Source organism: Leptonotus elevatus, chromosome 5, assembly GCF_054856555.1.
Source record: "Leptonotus elevatus isolate MCC_2025b chromosome 5, RoL_Lele_1.0, whole genome shotgun sequence".
In the NCBI taxonomy this organism is placed as follows: Eukaryota; Metazoa; Chordata; class Actinopteri; order Syngnathiformes; family Syngnathidae; genus Leptonotus; species Leptonotus elevatus.
The window spans coordinates 24737980-24743979 of NC_141243.1; the positions used below are offsets into that span (position 1 = coordinate 24737980).

Genomic DNA, 6000 nt, shown 5'->3' on the forward strand with positions numbered 1-6000 from the left:
CCCCAGAAAATCCATCAGTTGAATAGAATCCATATTTCTTAACATAAATCATTTCCATCATCATTTGCCGATCAAGACACTCCAAACAAGGGCATATGGAGGACTTTCCTCAGGGTAGATTTGACGTGAAGGTCTTAGGGACCTTTCGTAGGGTTGCTGTAGCCTCCATTATAAAATTCCCAACTTTAAAATAAATGTAAAGGGAAGGGTAAAAATGAAGAAAAAAAACAGGAGAAGCACTATGCTTAATCTCACTACCATCTGAATTTGCTCTAAGCTCACAACGTTTGAGCAGGGGCACATTCCGCTCATGCTCAAGCGCCTTCAATGCACAAACATACAAAGCGCGCTATAACATAAGATCAATTTCACCTTCTGACCTTTGGTATTTACAGGTGCTTAATGGAAACGGAGATGCCGAGACACTGTGTTGGTTCAAGAAAAAAGATTGCGTGATCAGAATGAAATGATGTCGGGCGCCACATTGCTTGAGAGCAAGCCATTACCATGACACTTCATCTTGTCACAATATGTTTTTCCTATTGCTATTTCGATCATTCGCCGATATTTCCAGGCACTTGAAATCTAAATCATAAAGGTTGCAAATTTTTAGTTGGACAAACTTGACATGGAACACTTTATAATCTATTGTTTCTTCCACTGAGTTTGGAAATAGGTCAAATCCAAAGTGTTTTTTCACACATTGCGTGGGATTCACTGCCATTCCTGTGCATGCTCAGAATGTCTATCAGGTACTCCTCGCAGCTGCCCGCCCCCCTTTTGCCCCTAGTCCAATATCGGCACAACTCCCTCAACACATCATCCTCCTGCCACCCCCACATTCCACATCATTCATTGTCCTGTTACAACCTAGAGAGATCTATAAGGAGCTTTTGGGGATCAATGTCTGTTCGGCAAACTCACAAAGCAAGATATTCTGATGCGAATGCCAGTTAGAGCTACAAAAATAGTCTGTATCTGTTACAGCTACGCAGCGCAAGTCAGCCAGAAGTAAAGGGGCTCCACAGAGGCTTTGATTACACTACAAAGTCTTTTATAAATGCACTTGGGTCAATAGAAGGCAAAGTTGGATCGATGCGCCTGAATCAACAGCCTTGAGGGTTTGTCAACTTGATTAGATTCCGAGGAAAGTGGGTTGATGAGTAAACATGACAGCATCAATATTGCATGAGACTGAGCATCCAACGATTTCTTCCTTTAATGTTTGGAAGGGATCTGGGTCGAATCCTCTTAATACTCTGCATAAAAACCTCTTTTTTTCATGGCTTAAGCAGCATTGAGAATCTGAACATGAAATGTAGAAAGTGTCAAGCACAAATGAGACTAATTATTCCGGAAAATAAATCAACCAACCTCTAATATCTGCTTCATTTTATAGTCACAAAAGAGAAGCTCCCAATACAACACCGCACAATTTACCCCTCTGGATCCCAAAAGTGAATCAAGAAGATGTCTACCTTATTTAGAGGGACCCGGGACACTCCAGTGGCATAGTCTGTAGCTGCAGGGTTCTTGTGTTTCCCCAGAGAAGCGAAGCAGATGTCAGCACAGACACCTGCTCTGGCTCAGCCTCCTTCAATGCTGCCTGCTTGGCCCGGGTGTCGGGGGTCGCTGCCCTGCCCCAAATTATACCCATCTCTCAGCCCCCTCACATGCTATTGTCTTAAGCACTGCTGTGGATTTAGGCGCTCATTAATACTTTTCCACACATTTCTCAGCTGTTGCATGATCATATCAGTAATTGACAATGGGAATTACAGCAGCTGACTTAGTGCAAATATATTCTTTAAGCATTTTGTAGAGATGGGAAAAAAAGCTATGATAGATTTAATCAAAGAAACTAAATTAGTGATAAGCATGAAAAAAATCTAAGGAGCTTACAGTCTCTTACCAAATGACTACACCCAGGCTGGAAGGGGGTGTACGCATGTGGTGGTGGTGGCTGGCCATCTGTTTGGGATATTTCATAGTGGGCTGGCATCATCGGCTATATGATTGATTGACAGTTGGGCAGTCCAATCTCTGAGAGTAAGGATCATCAGCCACTGAATCAGCACGCCTGGACAAGGGCAAATAATGCCAAATGTTGTGTAACTTGCTTGTGGACTTATGCAGGTTCCTCCTTTAATCAGGCACTGCTCAGCTAAGGCACGAGGAACGCTGACCTACATTTGTCTTCATCTGAATGACAGATGTCCCCAGTGTCTTTGCGGCGGAGTAGTAGTATGTGCCGAGTCTCTAATGATTAGTACGGCACGCCATGCGGCTCAAGTATTCACAGCTTCCACAGCAGGAAAGAAAAGTCAAATATGTGCTGATGTGTTCTATTAAGCTCAAGAATGATACCTTGCACGGAAGCAACACGCATGATTTGGCCAAATTTTTTTAAACATGAGTGTCCTCTTACCATTCCAGTTACAGTATTGCCCAGTGTACGAACGAGAACAAATTGTGTTTTGAAAGATTTGAAAAGATCATTTTGTTTGTCTCCACATCAGTTTATTTTGTGAATAAATATGTACTGTAAAATTTTATGAATATCATAAAATTATCCCAAATAGAGAGAAGAGAATTTGAAAAGTTTTCGCTTATTAAGCTGCCTTTATAATCAAAGGTGGCAAATCCAGGTGCTATAGCTAGCACCTGGGGATGTCCAGAAAGTAAAAACCCTGTCACAGTTTAGGTTTAGCCCCAGGTGCGCGCTAGCTCGCACCTGGATTTACCACTTGGATTTGGATTTACCACCTCAAATTATAAAGGGGGCTTAATAAGCAAAAAACTGTTCACATTGTTTAGACATTTACCAGTACACCTAGGGTTGTAAAACAAAATAAAATCACTAATTTATAGCACATTGTATACCCAACATAACTCAAAATGCTGCATATTCTGTAATTAAAAGTAAAACATTTAAAAGCAGTTAAAGTAAAGTGATTTAAAAGCAAAGTAATCTTTAAAAGCAAAAAGCTTTATTAAATAAAAAAAAGTGCGAAGATTTTAGAAAACATGATTTTAAAAATACTTTGAAAGACCTTGATCATAGGTATGGGAAATAGAGAATATTTTTTAAACTGGATTTAAAAGCATTTACATTTTATTAGCATGTTATGCATTTATATTAATTCACTATGATAATGAAGGTGTTACGAGTTCAGTAATGCAGAGTAAACTGAATCCCAAACAAAAAAAAAGGTTTAAAAAAAGGTTTATTAAACAAGGCCCACGAAACGCGTGGAAAAAACAAAAAATGCTCGCAACTGCAAGGGGAAAGACCACCACAACTCGACAAGAGATTGGCCTAAAAGTTCAACACAAAAGGACTAAGTTCTAGACACAAAACATAATTTACTCACGTTAGCAGGGGTAAACAAAAGACAAAAAACCTTAGCACATTAATTTGACAATAAAGAGCACTAAACACTGACAGGCACATGGCAGAGAGCAAACAATCCTTTGGCAGCAGCACACTGCTACAGCCACCATTAAATAGCTGCTGATTGCAGATGGGTGACAGGTGTGTTGCCAGGGCACCGCCCACCAGTACTCTGCAATAGGGGTAGACAAAGAACACCAGATAACAGACATAACAGTAACCCCCCCCCCTTTAACGGACACCCCCAGGCGGCTCACCATCCTTTTGCGGATGGAGAGAGCGGAAATCACATAGAAGCGACAGATCAAGGATCCATGAGCGGAGGACCCAGGAACGCTCCTCAGGACTGTAACCCTCCCAGTCGACTAAATATTGCACCCCCCCGCCCCCTTTCCGGCCCCTTTTCCTAGAATCTAGAATAGCATTAACAGAGTAGACTTGCTCACCAATGACAAGGCGAGGAGGAGGAGGCACGGCTAGAAGAAACTGGCTGAAGCAAAGACTCATGGAAAACTGGATGGATCTTCATTGACTGAAGCAGTATAAGTTTCACAGCGACAGGATTCACCACAGAGTCAACAGTGAATGGCCCAATCTACTTCGGGTCCAACTTCGAGGCCCCACCGGCCAGGTGTAAGTCCCTTGCGGACAGATCTGTTGCCCCGGAGAATAGGAAGGAGCCGGACTGTAGGATACCGTTCTCTCCAAACTTGTGTTTGCTAGGTGACTTAACAACAACTGACTTACCACATAAACAATTTCAATCTACACTTGTAGCCCTTACTATCGCAAAAAAAAACAATTCTTGTTAACTGGAAAAATGAACAAACTCTGAATATCGACCAATGGTCTAACCTCCTCATAAATCACATCTTAATGGAAAAAATATCTGCCTCAAAAAAAAAACAAATTTCAAAATTTAAAGAAACAAGGTCTACGTATATAGATTTTTTTAACCTAAACCTGGTTACTTAATTCTGCCTGTTAGCGAGAGGCACCGCAGCGTGATAACTTACATTGATGTTTCTGTATTTGGCAATTTGTAACTAATGGTTGTGTTTTTATAGTCAGGAACCCGGCTGCTGCCAACAGGATCGAGCAGATTCGCCTCCATTGGGCACTAAGGGTCAATATTCGGATTCACTGCATGCCAGTGGGTTAATTCTATAGGTGCTGTCCCCCCCTGGCTGGGCGTGGGCGGGTCTGCCCCTCTGTTGGCTGCTGGGGGGCGGCTGCGTCTTGGCCGTTCCCTGGGTCTCTTGGGGGGTGCTGCGTTGCGGGGCTCTCCCTGGTGTCCGGGGCGGCGCTGCTCCGGCGCGGTCCGTCGCTCTGGGCCCGACGACGCGGTTCGGGGCCTGTGTGCCGCCGGGGTGCCCCGTGGTTCCCTCTCCCCTCCCCCTTCCTCCCCCTTGCTGCCTCTCCCTCCTCGCCTCTCCCCGCCCATCCTCCGCCTCCCTGTCCCTTCTCCCTCGTCGCCCTTCCTCCTCCTCTCCCCCTCTCTCTGCGGCCCTGCCGCTGCCCCTTGCCCTTCTTGTCGTCTCCTGCAGTATAGAGCAGTGCTGCGGTCCCCTGTCCGTGTACGCCCCCCCCCCCCCTATTTTTTTTTTAATGCACCACATACACTCACTGACATGCCTGGGAAGCGGGTGGATCGGAGCGTGGGGATATCATTTCCCTCTGGGAGCGGGGGCTGTGGACCGGTGGGGTGCCTGGCGGGCCTGCAGTGCCCCGTCCTGCTGCGTTGAGTTGGGGGCGCGGGCCGTGTTGGGGTGGGGGGCACTCCTGCTCCTGGGTTTGCTCTCCGGCCGGTGGCCCTGGCGGGGCCCGGGGGTCGTCCTTTGGCGCTGCCGCGGCCTGGGGGGCCCTGAGGTGTTGCGCTTGCTCTGTCCTGGCAGGGTTCGACGGCTCCCCTCTTTGGTGGAGATTTTCATGCATGCCAGATCCACCACACCAGCATCTATCGAAACTCAGACACAATCTGCTTCCTCCTCAGGTCATTGAATCGGTGGAGGCTGGTGTCTGTGGATCTCACTCTGCTTCGTTTGTCCTTCCTTCCTTTCCTCAGTCTCTCCTTTGGTCTCTTGAGGTCTCCCTGATTTTTTGGATTTGTTGGAATTTAGATGTTTCTGGAGTTGGTGAGGAATTCTGGTTGGTGGCCCGGTGGGTGGTGTCTGGCCGGTGCTGGATTTCACTTTCCTTTGTTTTCTTTGGTCCCCTCGGGTCTCCTGACGGCGGTGTTCGCTTTAGGTGAACGGTATGGGATTTTTTTCTAATAGGTTTTTGGTGAGCTAACGAATACACACACACTCGCACACTCGCACGCACGCACGCACGTACATACACGTACACATACTCACCCACATACAAAAAAAAAAAAAGAAGAGCGATGATGATGACATTACCGAATGAACAATACTGAGCTCTTTTTGAAGGAAAAAAAAAAAAAGGAAGGAGCCGGCCTCCGGTGGCGATCGGTGAGATGACTGTTGCGAGCAGCATTTGGAGCCAGGGCCGCCCTTATGTCTCTCCAAATCCGGTAGTCCCGTCTAAGGTAAACCTGCACAGAAGGCATCCAATTCCTGGTTGAACCTTTCAGTCTGGCCATT

At 45.9% G+C, this 6000-nt stretch overlaps 1 protein-coding gene across 1 annotated transcript in view; it reads right to left on the reverse strand.

The window, feature by feature from the left end:
* The window catches only part of tncb (tenascin Cb), a 112699-nt gene extending 111029 nt beyond the window's left edge, over positions 1-1670 (reverse strand). The window contains exon 1 of the mRNA XM_086075670.1: positions 1479-1670. The gene's annotated coding sequence lies outside the window, so the exon portion shown is untranslated. The remainder of the gene's footprint in view (positions 1-1478) is intronic.
* Positions 1671-6000: the final 4330 nt, after the last annotated feature.